Source organism: Globicephala melas, chromosome 1 (genome assembly GCF_963455315.2).
Source record: "Globicephala melas chromosome 1, mGloMel1.2, whole genome shotgun sequence".
In the NCBI taxonomy this organism is placed as follows: Eukaryota; Metazoa; Chordata; class Mammalia; order Artiodactyla; family Delphinidae; genus Globicephala; species Globicephala melas.
The window spans coordinates 130,902,393-130,917,346 of NC_083314.1; positions in this window are offsets into that span (position 1 = coordinate 130,902,393).

The window sequence follows — 14,954 nt, forward strand, 5'->3', positions numbered from 1 at the left end:
CCCAGTTGATGGAATAAAAGTGGCACTCAAAAACTTAATTGAGTTTACAAATAAGTAAATTGAGACAACAATTTCATGTGTGTGTATGTTGCCTAAGCTCATGTGACTGGAGCACCTGTTTCTCAAACCTTCCTGGATCTCAGGTCTGCCTGGCAATCCTGTGGAAAAGGAAGATAATAAAGGATGAAAAAGGATAGTTCAGAAAGGAAGCCATGTGAATAAAACTAGTAGGCACATACATGGTATAAACAGTTCTCAGTATCTAAAAGAACATTAAGCACTTTGTTTTTTATTTCTTTAATCTCCTTTAATGTTTATCTTGGAACTGCATTGAGCACAATGAACAGCATTTTTACATTATAAGACTTTCAAAAGGGTAAATCAAAATACTATTTTTAATTAACCAAAATGCTCAGAGAAGAGCAGGATTTTGGTTAACTGAGAAAGAAGTCCAACAAGCATTTTTTTCTACTTTAAACTTGAAAACCTTTCAAGAATAATCTTTTAAAAGTTTCTAGCTATAGTCTATAAAATATGTACATTGTCGGGAATTATTTCGTTGTTGATGTCTAAGGATCTATTGAGAGGTGTGTTATCATTGACTATCAATGATTCATTTAATCTATTATATTTTCTTAGTGTCTAACAGAACTTGCTAGATGCTAGGAATACAAAGACAATAGGTATAATTTCTTTACTCAAGATTCTTATAGTGTAGTGCTATGAATAGTAAAAGTAAGAAATTACTAAACATAACTAAAAAGTGATTGTTTTAGTTATCATTGTTGTTATTTAATTATAGAAGCTTTTGGACACCACTGACAGACACAGAGGAGAGGTGAGGGGCCCTGGGCAAAATGAGAAGGGTGGCCCAGTTCACCATGAATGTCCATTGGGCGTGGACTAGGCCTGGCCCTGGTGAGCCAGACGTCACCATATCCATCGATCACCCTCAAAGATAGAGAGAATTTTGTCATCTCCAGTGGAACTGAAGATAAGAAAGAAGATAAAGGGAAGAAGAGGACTTCAGGAAAAGCGAGTAAAGAGTGCTGAGAGAGGGCAGACAGCAGAAGCAAGAAGAACTACAATCCCACAGCCTGTGGAACAAAAACCACATTCACAGAAAAATAGACAAGATGAAAAGGCAGAGGATTATGTGCCAGATGAAGGAACAAGATAAAACCCCAGAAAAACAACTAGATGAAGTGGAGATAGGCAACCTTCCAGAAAAAGAATTCAGAATAATGATAGTGAAGATGATCCAGGACCTTGGAAAAATAATTGAGGCAAAGATGGAGAAGATGCAAGAAATGTTTAACAAAGACTGAGAAGAATTAAAGAACAAACAAACAGAGTTGAACGGTACAATAACTGAAATGAAAACTACACTCAAAGGAATCAATAGCAGAATAACTGAGGCAGAAGAACAGATAAGTGACCTGGAAGACAGAATGGTGGAATTCACTGCTGCAGAACAGAATAAAGAAAAAAGAATGCAAAGAAATGAAGACATCCTAAGAGACCTCTGGGACATTAAATGCAAAAACATTCATATTATAGGGGTCCCAGAAGGAGAAGAGAGAGAGAAAAGACCCGAGAAAATACTTGAAGAGATTAGAGTCGAAAACTTCCCTAACATGGGAAAGGAAATAGCCATCCAAGTCCAGGAAGTACAGAGAGTCCCATACAGGATAAACCCAAGGAGAAACACACTGAGACACATAGTAATCAAATTGGAAAAAATCAAAGACAAAGAAAAATTATTGAAAGCAGCAAGGGAAAAATGACAAATAACATAGAAGGAAACTCCCATAAGGTTAAGAGCTGATTTCTCAGCAGAAACTCTACAAGCCAAAAGGGAGTGGCATGATATACTTAAAGTGATACAAGGGAAGAACCTATAACTAAGATTGCTCCACCCCGGCAAGGATCTCGTTCAGATTCAATGGAGAAATCAAAAGCTTTACAGACAAGCAAAAGCTAAGAGAATTCAGCACCACCAAACCAGCTCTACAACAAATGCTAAAGGAATTTCTCTAAGTGGGAAACACAAGAGAAGAAAAGGACCTACAAAAACAAACCCAAAACAATTAGGAAAATGGTCATAGGAATATAGATATTGATAATTACCTTAAACGTGAATGGATTAAATGTTCCAACCAAAAGACACAGGCTTGCCGAATGGATACAAAAACAAGACCCATATATATGCTGTCTACAAGAGACCCACTTCAGACCTAGGGACACACACAGACTGAAATTGAGGGGATGGAAAAAGATATTCCATGCAAATGGAAATCAAAAGAAAGCTGGAGGGCTTCCTTGGTGGCGCAGTGATTGAGGGTCCGCCTGCCAATTCAGGGGACATGGGTTCTTGTCCTGGTCCAGGAGGATCCCACATGCTGCAGAGCTGCTGGGCCCGTGAGCCATGGCCGCTGAGCCTGCACATCCAGAGCCTGTGCTCCACAACGGGAGAGGCCACAACAGTGAGAGGCCCACACCAAATAATAAATAAATAAAGCTGGAGTAGCAATACTCATATCAGATAAAATAGACTTTAAAATAAAGAATGTTACAAGAGACAAGGAAGGACACTAAATAATGATCAAGGGATCAATCCAAGAAGAAGATATAACAATTATAAATATATATGCACCCAACATAGGAGCACCTCAATACATAAGGCAACTGCTAACAGCTCTAAAAGAGGAAATCGACAGTAACACAATAGTAGTGGGGGACTTTAACACTTCACTTACAACAATGGACAGATCAGTCAAAATGAAAACAAATAAAGAAACAGCAGCTTTAAATGACACAATAGACCGGATATATTTAATTGATATTTTTAGGACATTCCATCCAAAAACAGCAGATTACACTTTCTTCTCAAGTGAGCACGAACATTATCCAGAATAGATCACATCTTGGGTGACAAATCAAGCCTCAGCAAATTTAAGAAAATTGAAATCATATCAAGCATCTTTTCTGACCACAACGCTATGAGGTTAGAAATGAATTACAGTGAAAAAACGTAAAAAACACAAACACATGGAGTCTAAACAATACATTACTAAGCAACCAAGAGATCACTGAAAAAATCCAAGAGGAAACCAAAAAATACCGAGAGACAAATGACAATGAAAACATGATGATCCAAAACCTATGGGATGCAGCAAAAGCAGTTCTAAGAGGGAAGTTTATAGTTATACGAGCCTACCTCAAGAAACAAGAAAAATCTCAAGTAAACAATCTAACATTACACCTAAAGGAACTAGAGAAAGAAGAACAAACAAAACCCAAAGTTAGCAGAAGGAAAAATATCACAAAGGTCAGAGCAGAAATAAATGTAATAGAAACAAAGAAAACAATAGCAAAGAGCAATAAAACTAAAAGCTGGTTCTTTGAGAAGATAAACAAAATTGATAAACCATTAGCCAGACTCATCAAGAAAAAGAGAGGACTCAAATCAATAAAATTAGAAATGAAACAGGAAAAGTTACAACAGACACTGCAGAAATAGAAAACATCCTAAGAGACTACTACAAGCAACTCTATGCCAATAAAATGGACAACCTGAAGAAATGGACAAATTCTTAGAATGGTAAAGCCTTCCAAGACAGAACCAAGAAGAAACAGAAAATATGAACAGACCAATCACAAGGAATGAAATTGAAACCATGATCAAAAATCTTCCAACAGGCAAAAGTCCAGGACCAGATGGCTTCACAGGTGAATTCTATCAAACATTTAGAGGAGAGCTCACACCCATCCTTCTCAAACTCTTCCAAAAAATTGCAGAGAAAGGAACACCCCCAAACTCATTCTATGAGGCCACCATCACCCTGATATCAAAACCAAGCAAAAATACTACAAAAAAAGAAAATTACAGACCAATATCACTGATGAATATAGATGCAAAAGTCCTCAACAAAATACTGGCAAACAGAATCCAACAACACATTAAAAGGTACATACACCACGATCAAGGGATTTATCCCAGGGATGCAAGGATTCTTCAATATACACAAATCAATCAATGTGATACACCATATTAACAAATTGAAGATTAAAAATCATATGATCATCTCAATAGATGCAGAAACACTTCTGACAAAATTCCACACCGATTTATAATAAAAACTCTCCAGAAAGTAGGCATAGAGGGAACCTACCTCACCATCATAAAGTCCATATATGACAAACCCACAGCAAATATATTCTCAATGGTGAAAAACTGAAAGCATTTCCTCTAAGATCAGGAACAAGACAAGGATGTCCACTCTCAGCACTATTATTCAACATAGTTTCAGAAGTCCTAGCCACGGCAATCAGAGAAGAAAAAGAAATAAAAGGAATACAAATTGGAGAAGAAGTTAAACTGTCAGTTTTTGCAGATGACATGATACTATACATATAGAATCCTAAAGATGCCACCAGAAAACTACTAGAGCTAATCAATGAATTTGGTAAAGTAGCAGGATACAAAATTAATGCACAGAAATCTCTTGCATTCCTATATACTAATGATGAAAAATCTGAGAGAGAAATAAAGGAAACACTCCCATTTACCATTGCAACAAAAAGAATAAAATACCTAGGAATAAACCTTCCTAGGGAGACAAAAGACCTGTATGCAGAAAACTATAAGACACTGATGAAAGAAATTAAAGATGATACCAACAGATGGAGAGATATACCATGTTCTTGGATTGGAAGACTCAATACTGTGAAAATGACTATATTACCCAAAGCAATCTACAGATTCAATTCAATCCCTATCAAATTACCAATGGCATTTTTTACGGAACTAGAACAAATCATCTTAAGATTTGTATGGAGACACAAAAGACCCTGAATAGCCAAAGCAGTCTTGAGGGAAAAAAACAGAGCTGGAAGAATCAGACTAGACTACAAAGCTACAGTAATCAAGGCAGTATGGTACTGGCACAAAAACAGAAACATAGATCAATGGGACAAGATAGAAAGCCCAGAGATAAACCCACGCACCTATGGTCAACTAATCTATGACAAAGGAGGCAAAGATATACAATGGAGAAAAGACAGTTTCTTCAATAAGTGGTGCTGGGAAAAGCAGACAGCTACATGTAAAAGAATGAAATTAGAACACTCCCTAACACCATACACAAAAATAAACTCAAAATGGATTCAAGATATAAATGTTAGACCGGACACTCTAAAACTCTTAGAGGAATAGGAAGAACACTCTTTGACATAAATCACAGCAAGATCTTTTTTGATCCACCTCTTACAGTAATGGAAATAAAAACAAAAATAAACAAATGGGACCTAATGAAGCTTTTGCACAGCAAACGAAATCATAAACAAGACAAAAAGACAACCCTCAGAATTGGAGAAAATATTTGCAAACAAATCAACAGACAAAGGATTAATCTCCAAAATATATAAACAGCTCATGCAGCTCAATATTAAAAAAACAAACAACCCAATCCAAAAATGGGCAGAAGACCTAAATAGACATTTCTCCAAAGAAGACATACAGATGGCCAAGAAGCACATGAAAAGCTGCTCAACATCACTAATTATTAGAGAAATGCAAATCAAAACTACAATGAGGTATCACCTCACACCAGTTAGGATGGGCATCCTCAGAAAATCTACAATCAACAAATGCTGGAGAGGGTGTGGAGAAAAGGGAACCCTCTTGCACTGTTGGTGGGAATGTAAATTGATACAGCCACTATGGAGAACAGTATGGAGGTTCTTAAAAAACTAAAAATAAAATTACCATGTGATCCTGCAATCCCACTACTTTTTCTCTGGGCATATACCCAGAGAAAACCATAATTCAAAAAGACACATGCACCCCAATGTTCATTGCAGCACTCTTTACCATAGCCACGTCATGGAAGCAACCTAAATGCCCATCAACAGACGAATGGGTAAGGAAGGTGTGGTACATATATACAATGGAATATTACTCAGCCATAAAGAGGAACGAAATTGGGTCATTTGTTGAGACGTGGATGAGTCTAGAGACTGTCATACAGAGTGAAGTAAGTCAGAAAGGGAAAAACAAATATCGTACATTAATGCATATATGTGGAACCTATAAAAATGGTACATATGAACTGGTTTGCAGGGCAGAAATTGAGACACAGATGTAGAGAACAAATGTATGGACACCAAGGGGGGAAAGCGGCCAGGGGGTGGGCGTGGTGGTGTGATGAATTGGGCGATTGGGATTGACATGTATACACTGATGTGTACAAAATTGATGAGTAATAAGAACCTGCTGTATAAAAAAAAACTTTTTTAATTAAAAAAGTAAAATAAAAACTAAAGAAATAAAATTTTAGAAATAAATATTAAAAAAAAAGAAGCTTTACATTTTTAAAATATAAATCAGGTTAGTTTCCAAAGGCTATTTCTGAACCCACTTGTTTATAACTTTAGAATGTTGGAAGAGGTTTTTACATGTATTTCCTTGATGCAGTTTTAACTAAAGTGAGGTATGATTTGTCCCTTCACAGTTTTAAAGCCACGTTCAAATTGGATGTTGTCTCAGGGAACTTTTCCCAAAATAGATCAGTTTCATCTACATTAAAAATTAGCAAAGCCTGTTGATCACCAAACCTCCCTCATACACCCACAACACCCCCCCACACACCCACCCACACACACACACACACACACACACACAGACGCCACACCCTGATAATCTCCAAGGCAACCACAAAATGCCCCAGTGTTTGTTTGCTTCCTCATCACTCCTTTGATATTTAGAGTCCAGTAGGTGTTGAACCATTGCACATTCAAGAGCTGCACTAGAACTTTCCATCAAGAGCCTTTTCACCTTGTTTAGTCTTTACTCTTGTAACAAACTTTGAATCTTCTCCTGAATGAATATTAGACTAGTGGGCCTCCAGCATGGATGCTGACTCTCTAGCCACACATGTAGAAGGTTATCCGTTTTGCTCATAACCTTCTTCATATCTTGCTGAAGCACCATATTTGTTATCAATGGCATGATCTAATCTCTGTCCTTTCAGAAGCTTTCCTTCTCATTATACTGCAAAGTCATCCATTTGCAATATTCATAATCTTTTCACTACTTTCTAATTTTAAATATTCATCTTGTTTTTTATACATTGTACATATACACCTCTTACTACTAGCATTTACCACACATTGCTCATGGTAACTAGGGAGATATAGGACAATTATCTGGAGCATGAAGGACCCACTTGAGGTTCTTGGTCAATATTTTAAGGTGATTTCTGTCAGCACGGTTGAATGTTTTCGCCTAGGCACCTCCAGCTGAGATGTGGGTATGGAATAGAGGAGAATTGGATTTAGCCAGGGTTGTAGTTTTGCCTGCAGGTAAGATGATGAGAGAGATGGCCAAGAGATTTGATTTGTGCAAGTGACTACAAACATTGACCTTGGAGTTTTAAGCTGGATAGGAAGAAAGAGAATATATTGAACCATTAGAAATAGTGATAAGATAGAATGATCAATTGATTGGAGATGAAGAGTCAAAGATCATTGGAACCAGTTGTGAGGGTAGAGAAAATGAGCTGAAAAGATGAAAGATGATGATCAGAGTGGAATGGTATGATGGCTGGGTTGCAGGTAACAATCTTGACAAGGTCTACAGTTTGACTTGGGGAGTGAGGAGGCTGAGGTAGGGTGGACAGCAAGATCATGGGGAGAAAAGACATTAAGGTTGTGAGCAGCCATACTGTGAAAGCGTCATATATACATATATTGAGATCACCAAGAGTTAAGATATAAGTAGTATGGAGAGCACGAGAGTGAGCCAGGGACTGCAATTGCCAAAAAAAATGAGGAGATGGGGTGATAACCTGGGAGTCAGTAGATAACAGCCAGGATTCCACTAGATACAATAGTAATATTACTAAAAACCTCAGAACTGAGCATAAAGACCAATACTCACATTTTAGCCCATAGGTCTAGGCCAGTAAAGCACTAGAACCATGAATAAATCAAGCCCATTGACAAATTTTTATCTGAGGGACAATACAGTTTGTAAAAGTTTGGATTAGTTGTCAGATAAAAATGGAAGGAATCGCATAAAAGTCCAGTTTCCACCTTCTCTTGAAAAATGGAAAGTTTTGTCAATATTGGACTCAAACTGACATACAGGAATAATACAGTGAAGTTGAGTGCTGACTGCCCCATCAAACAGGACACACTCGCTCCAGTTTACCACAGTCCCCTCCACTCCTTCGTGTCTCACTTGGCCTCTTTTACCAAGTTACTTATCAGTTTACCTATAGGCATTTGAGTTTTTAATCCTGTGTCAAATCAATAGACAATATTTTGGCCAAATGACTGTAAAAGATTGCTAAAGCTATGCTTAAAAGTGAATCTCATAGAAGGAAAAGTATTTACGTGTTGGAGAGCTCTTTTCAGTTGGAATTTAAATTTACTGAAGTTTTACCACCTTGCCCCACCACTTCACAAGCAATTATCCTCATTGAATCAACATTCCTAAATTATAATGCATTTCAAATTATATTCCAAATATATTCTTTGTGTCATAGAGATAAAGATTAAGAGCCTTTATTAAGGCTCTTAAACATACCTTATGCTCAACCTTCTTAACTTATAAGAAGAGAATGGAAGGAAGCGTAGGGAGTTAAGGTAAGATGTTCAAGGTCATGAACCATGCTGCATGGCATAACTGGATTTAAATTCTTGTCTTAACTCCTCCAAATTAAATTTAAAAATAATCATTTATCTGGTTTAGGATCTTTTGGAAATACTTTTGTTGTAAAATATTGCAAAAATTATTGCAAAAGCTTACAGAATTTAATACATTAATATACATGTACTTATCACCCAGCTTTATTAAAATTTCAAATACCTTTAGATTTGGGAAAGAAATATTTTAGATAGAGTTGAAGCCCTTCCCACATGTTCACCCCAAGTCTCTTCGCTTCCCTTCCTCCTCAGAGGCAGCCATTATGGCAAATTTGTTATCTTTCATTTAGGAAGGCATTTAAAAGAAAATAAATTCTAAAAGTAATTATATTTTTGGAGACTTTTATTCCTACTAAGATGTGTGAACGTACAGTGCTAAAAGGAGAATGCATATAGAGTTTATTTACAGACCAAAATCACCCTACAAAGGGAAATGGAGCCATTCCAAATATGCCTCCAAGCGAAGTCCCAAATTGAAACTAAGTATTACTGACTCAAGACAATACACGAGGCTCATTGATTTCAATAATAAGAACTAAATCCTGTTTCTCCAAGAGTAAAAGTGAGGAGAGATGCTTCAAGGCAAAGCCAGGTTCATGGGCATGCAACCTGTGCGGTCACACAGAGCCCTACAGTTCAAAGGGTCCCACACTTGGTTTAATGCTCTGTTATTGCTGTCTTGAAATTCTGGATAATTTTTGAACAAGGGGCGCCACATTTTCATGCTGCACTAGGCCATTCTTATTACGTAGCTGGTTCTGGTCTCGGGATAAGTGAGAGCCAAACTGAACCTTCCATCCCCAACTCTGTCTCCCTAAGATGTAGCTGTCTTCTAGTGACTCCTGAGCTGACAGTGGCTGCCAAATTTGCTTTTTCCTCAGGAGGGTGCTGTTCTACCTTTAATATTCAGTTCTAATCTTAGATGCAGACTTCTTGCCTAGTTTCCCATGCACAGCTGTATATAAAAGAGGGAATGTTTAAGTAGGGTTTTAAAGGCCAAGTTACTTCAAAAGGGAAATGGACATGGAAATACAGATAGGTAAGAATTACAGTCATTTGTTGAGCTCTTACCTTGTGCCAGGTGCTATGCTAAGCAGAGTAAATGCAGTATTTCTTTTTTCTGTACAACACCTTATGAGATAGATGTTATTATCTCCATTTTACAGGTAACAAAACTGAGGACCAGAGAGTTTAAGTACCTTCCCAATGGCAGATAGCTAGTGAGAGGAAGAATTAGAATTTGAGCCTTGTCCTGTCTGCCTCCAGAGACCATGAATGGGAGGCTTTTGTTTGTTTGTTTTAATCTCTCTAATAGATAGATCTTACTTAATCTAATCATTCATCCTTTGAATAAATTATTTCCTTTTGGTATTTCAAAAATATCTCTAGAGCAAAACATCAGAGTAAGAGGGATCAGTTAGTCTCACTGGATCAATGGCTTTCTAAGCTTAGTAAATCTTTCCCAGGTCATCATTCAAACAAGTGCTCCAGGAAAATTCCTTGTTTCTCCATGTTAGAGGCCTTTGAGGCAGCTCACAAATGATTTAAATCGTGAATAATCTGTGGGTGTTAAGGTGCTATTTTTGCCAATAGCTTTAATGAATGTTTAATACATTCTAGATGCCATTTTAAGTATTTCGCATACATTGCCTCTTTTAATTCCCACTATCAGCCCTATGAAAGTGGTATGATTGCCATTATCCCCCTTTTGCCAATGAAGAAACTGAGGTCCACAAATATATATATATATATATATATATATATCACTGAAAAGAATGAAGGTTGCATTGATAAATTAACTTCTCCCCAAATGCCTGGTAATATTTCCTCTACTCTCACTTTAACCCATTGTATAATGTGTGTGGTTTTATATCAAGAGGTACTGAAATTTGGAGGATTATGTTATTCTGTGCTGTGAATAGGGTGTTCTATAAAACCTGATTCAAGTAATATTCTTCTGAAACAAGCTTGGGCTGCTACATTGCCAGTCTTTTGTTAGATCTTTGGTGATCCCAGCCAAATTGGCCTTTTGCTTATTTTAAATTAATCTAGGATCTTAAAGAGTTATACATTCTAAAAGAAGAGAGGGCTTATTAATACTGACAGTGAAGAGACACAGAGAGCAACGTTTCTTTGCTACTAAAAGTAACTACTCATACAGCTTATAGTCACAGACCCAAATTCAGGCTTTCTTTTCAGGTTGCATCCTTACCCAGCTCCAGGTCTGCTTCCTTTTGGAAGGAGGCACTTTTCTCTGCCACCTCCATCACTACTGGGACTACTCTAATTATCCTCAACATGTACATGTCTCAGAGTACGCTTAGTTACGTGGCAAACAGGTAAGATCTCTATCAGCAACGGAAAGATGCTCTCCAAAGGCAAGATCTCTATCAGCAAGAGAAAGATGCTCTCCAAACAATTCAGAAGGCCACCATTTGAACCCTTCCTGCTTGCCCTAGAATAGACTTCTTTTAAGATGATTGAACATGGGGACAATTATTCCATTTGTGTGAAACTCTTATACAGAAGTGTGGTCCTGTTCAGAATTTTATCTTTAGTTACTTTCATTCATGAAACATTTCATAGATCACTCTCTCCATCGTATTTTCCTAAAATAAAAATATTTTAACATTTTAAAAAATATCCGGAACAATAAATCTTTATAGAATTATTTTTCTTAATTGAGCTATTCTTATAAGTGTTAGCATAAGAACATTTCTTAATCTCTGACCCCAAATCCTGAAATTCAAAAACAAATTTTAAAATGAAAACATTTTTCCAAATTAGCAACAAACATATGTGATTTGTAAACCTGTCCAAAATTAATATCTGTTCAACTGCTTGTCAAATGACATAAATATATTACACATTTTGATAAATACTAAGCATAAACATTAAAATTCCATTGGCACTGAATCTCTTAACATAAAGGATAGTGCCTTTTTAAAAAGTTAGTTTAAAAATTTGTGGAAAATACTAATTTTTGCTAGAATGAGTCAAGTACAAGCATCAATTCTATTGCAATTTTTTTCATTTTTAAAGATTTAGATGCTTGAGGAATCTTTCCTGTAAGTAAGTAGATGGAAATGGAAGGAGTTTTATTATAGAAATGTCACTCAGTTCTTGTAATTCTTTATGAGTTATGTGCTAAAAATTATATAATGATTCTTTATCAGGCTTTGTTTTATAGTCAGTTTCCAATTTGAGTTCTCTTAATTTCTTCATCTATGTTTGCAAACAAGGAATATGGAACCCACCAAAATTGGAATAGAATTTTTTATCCACTCATTAAATATACTCACTTTCTCCATATCCACACTAATATTTCAAATTGTTCTTTTTGTGTGGTACCCTGAAGGTGTTTATAACCTAGGGAATTTCCCATAGCAATTTAGAATAAGCATGATGTTTGGCTATTTTAGGGAAAGTAGAAAGAAGGAAAGTGTTGAAAGGGATTCTAACCATGGGTGCCTTTTCATATTTCAGGAAAGAGTATGAATGGAAGTTAGATATCTGGAAATCAATTCTTCAGAACTACACTTGGAATGTTTCAATTATCCATAGGAATATATATATCTTGCCACAAGCTATGGGAAACCATTAATAACATTAATCAAGGTAGTGATATGTTCAGGTTTGAGCGTTAGAAAGATCACTGTGGCTGCAGAGGAGAGAGATCAACAGGTTGGGGGTGAAATGAAGGGACAGGTACCAGTGGCTAAAGGAGTAAAACCAAGACATTGTGACATTGTCGCAATGTGACATTTAGACATTGTGAGCCACAGAAAGAACTTGGAGTTAGAGAAGTGCTAAAATTTGGCTACTAGTGGCTCAGAACTACAGACTGGCACTATTAACTCATGATCTCCTTGAGATTTTATATCCATCTAGATCATAGGCATTATGTAGAATGAATCCTAGGGAACAATGGAATAGGAGATATATATATATATATTACCTTGAGAGTTCTTTTTTTTTTAATACGCCTTTATTGGAGTAGATTTGCTTCACAAAACTGTGTTAGTTTCTCTTGTACAGAAAAGTGAATCAGCCATATGCATACATATATCACCATATCCCCTCCATCTTGAGCCTCCCTCCCACCATCCCTAACCCACCCCTCTAGGTTGTCACAAAGCACTGAGCTGATCTCCCTGTGCTATGCGGCTGCTTCCCACCAGCTATCTATTTTACACTTGGTAGTGTATATATGTCCATGCCACTCTCTCACTTTGTCCTAGCTTACCCTTCCCCCTCCCTGTGTCCTCAAGTCCATTCTCTATGTCTACATCTTTATTCCTACCCTGCCACTAGGTTCATTAGTACCATTTTGTTGTTGTTGTTAGATTCCATATATATGCATTAGCATACAGTATTTGTTTTTCTCTTTCTGACTTACTTCACTCTGTATGACAGACTCTAGGTCCATCCACCTCACTACAAGTAACTCAATTTCGTTTATTTTTATGGCTGAGTAATATTCCATTGTATATATGTGCCACATCTTCTTTATCCATTCACTTGTTGATGGACATTTAGGTTGCTTCCATGTCCTGGTTATTGAGTTTTCAGTAATCTCAATTCAAAAAGAAAATATCACAAATTGAATAATTTCCTAGATTTCTGTATGTTTTGGAAGCTAGTAAAATAAATCAACTTCTATTCCCATTAACAAATTCTTTACTTGGGGTAAACTGGCCTAAGTAATATGCTGTAAACTATTCTACCTAAATCCTATGCATTCTTTAAGGATTATCTCATATCTGATCTAAGTTCTGAAACCTCAAACGAAACCAATTTACAGCAATCTCCACTTTGTACTAATTTGTTTACAAGTTAATTTCTACTACCCTGTATTTTTCCATTTCATCTATATTGTCTTGAGACTTCTCTTTGGGGGTTGTAATAGACTGTTATAAATTATGGACACTTAGTATTTAGTCTTACAGATGTTTGTATCTTGTACAACCTATGATATATTTTTTTTAGTTGGGGTATAGGTGCTTTACAATGTTGTGTTAGTTTCTGCTGTACAACAAAGTGAATCAGCTATATGTATACACATATCCCTTTCCTCTTGGACCTCCCTCCCACCCCACTCCCGATCCTACCCATCTAGGTCACCACAGAGCACTGAGCTGAGCTCCCTGTGCTATACAGCAGGTTCCCACTAGCTATCTGTTTTACACATGGTAGTGTATATGTATCAATCCCAATCTCCCAATTCATCCCACTCTGCTTCCCGCCACCTGTCCACATGTCTGTTCTCTATGTCCAAATCTCTATTCCTGCCTTGCAAATAGGTTCATCTGTACCATTTTTCCAGATTCCACATATATGTGTTAATATACAATATTTGTTTTTCTCTTTCTGACTTACTTACTTCACTCTGTATGATAGACTCTAGGTCTATCCATGTCTCTACAAATGACACAATTTTCATTCCTCTTTATGGCTGAGTAATATTCCATTATATATATGCACTACACCTTCTTTATCCATTCATCAGTCAGTGGACAGACATTTAGGTTGCTTCCATGTCCTGGCTATTGTAAATAGTGCTGCAATGAACATTGGGATGCATGTGTCTTTTTGAATTATGATTCTCTCAGGGTATATGCCCAGTAGTGGGATTTCTGGGTCATATGGTAATTCTATTTTTAGTTTTTTAAGGAAGCTCCATACCGTTCTCCACAGTGGCTGCATCAATTTACATTCCCACCAAGAGGGCAGGAAGGATCTCTTTTCTCCACACCCTCTCCAGCATTTATTGTTTGTAGAGTTTTTGATGATGGCCATTCTGACCAGTGTGAGGTGATACCTCATTGTAGTTTGGGTCTGCATTTCTCTAATAATTAGTGATGTTGAGCATCTTTTCATGTGCCTCTTGGCCATCTGTATGTCTTCGTTGGAGAAATGTCTATTTAGATCTTCCGCCCATTTTTGGATTGTGTTGTTCTTTTTTTTTTTTTTTTTTTTGATATTGAGCTGCATAAGCTGCTTATATATTTTAGAGATTAATCCTTTGTCAGTTGCTTCCTTTGCAAATATTTTCTCTCATTCTGAGGGTTGTCTTATCTCATTTATGGTTTTCTTTGCTGTGCAAAAGTTTTAAGTTTAATTAAGTCCCACTTGTTTATTTTTGTTTTTATTTTCATTACTCTAGGAGGTGGGTCAAAAAAGATGTTGCTGTGGTTTATGTCAAAGAGTGTTCTTCCTATGTTTTCCTCTAAGTGTTTTAT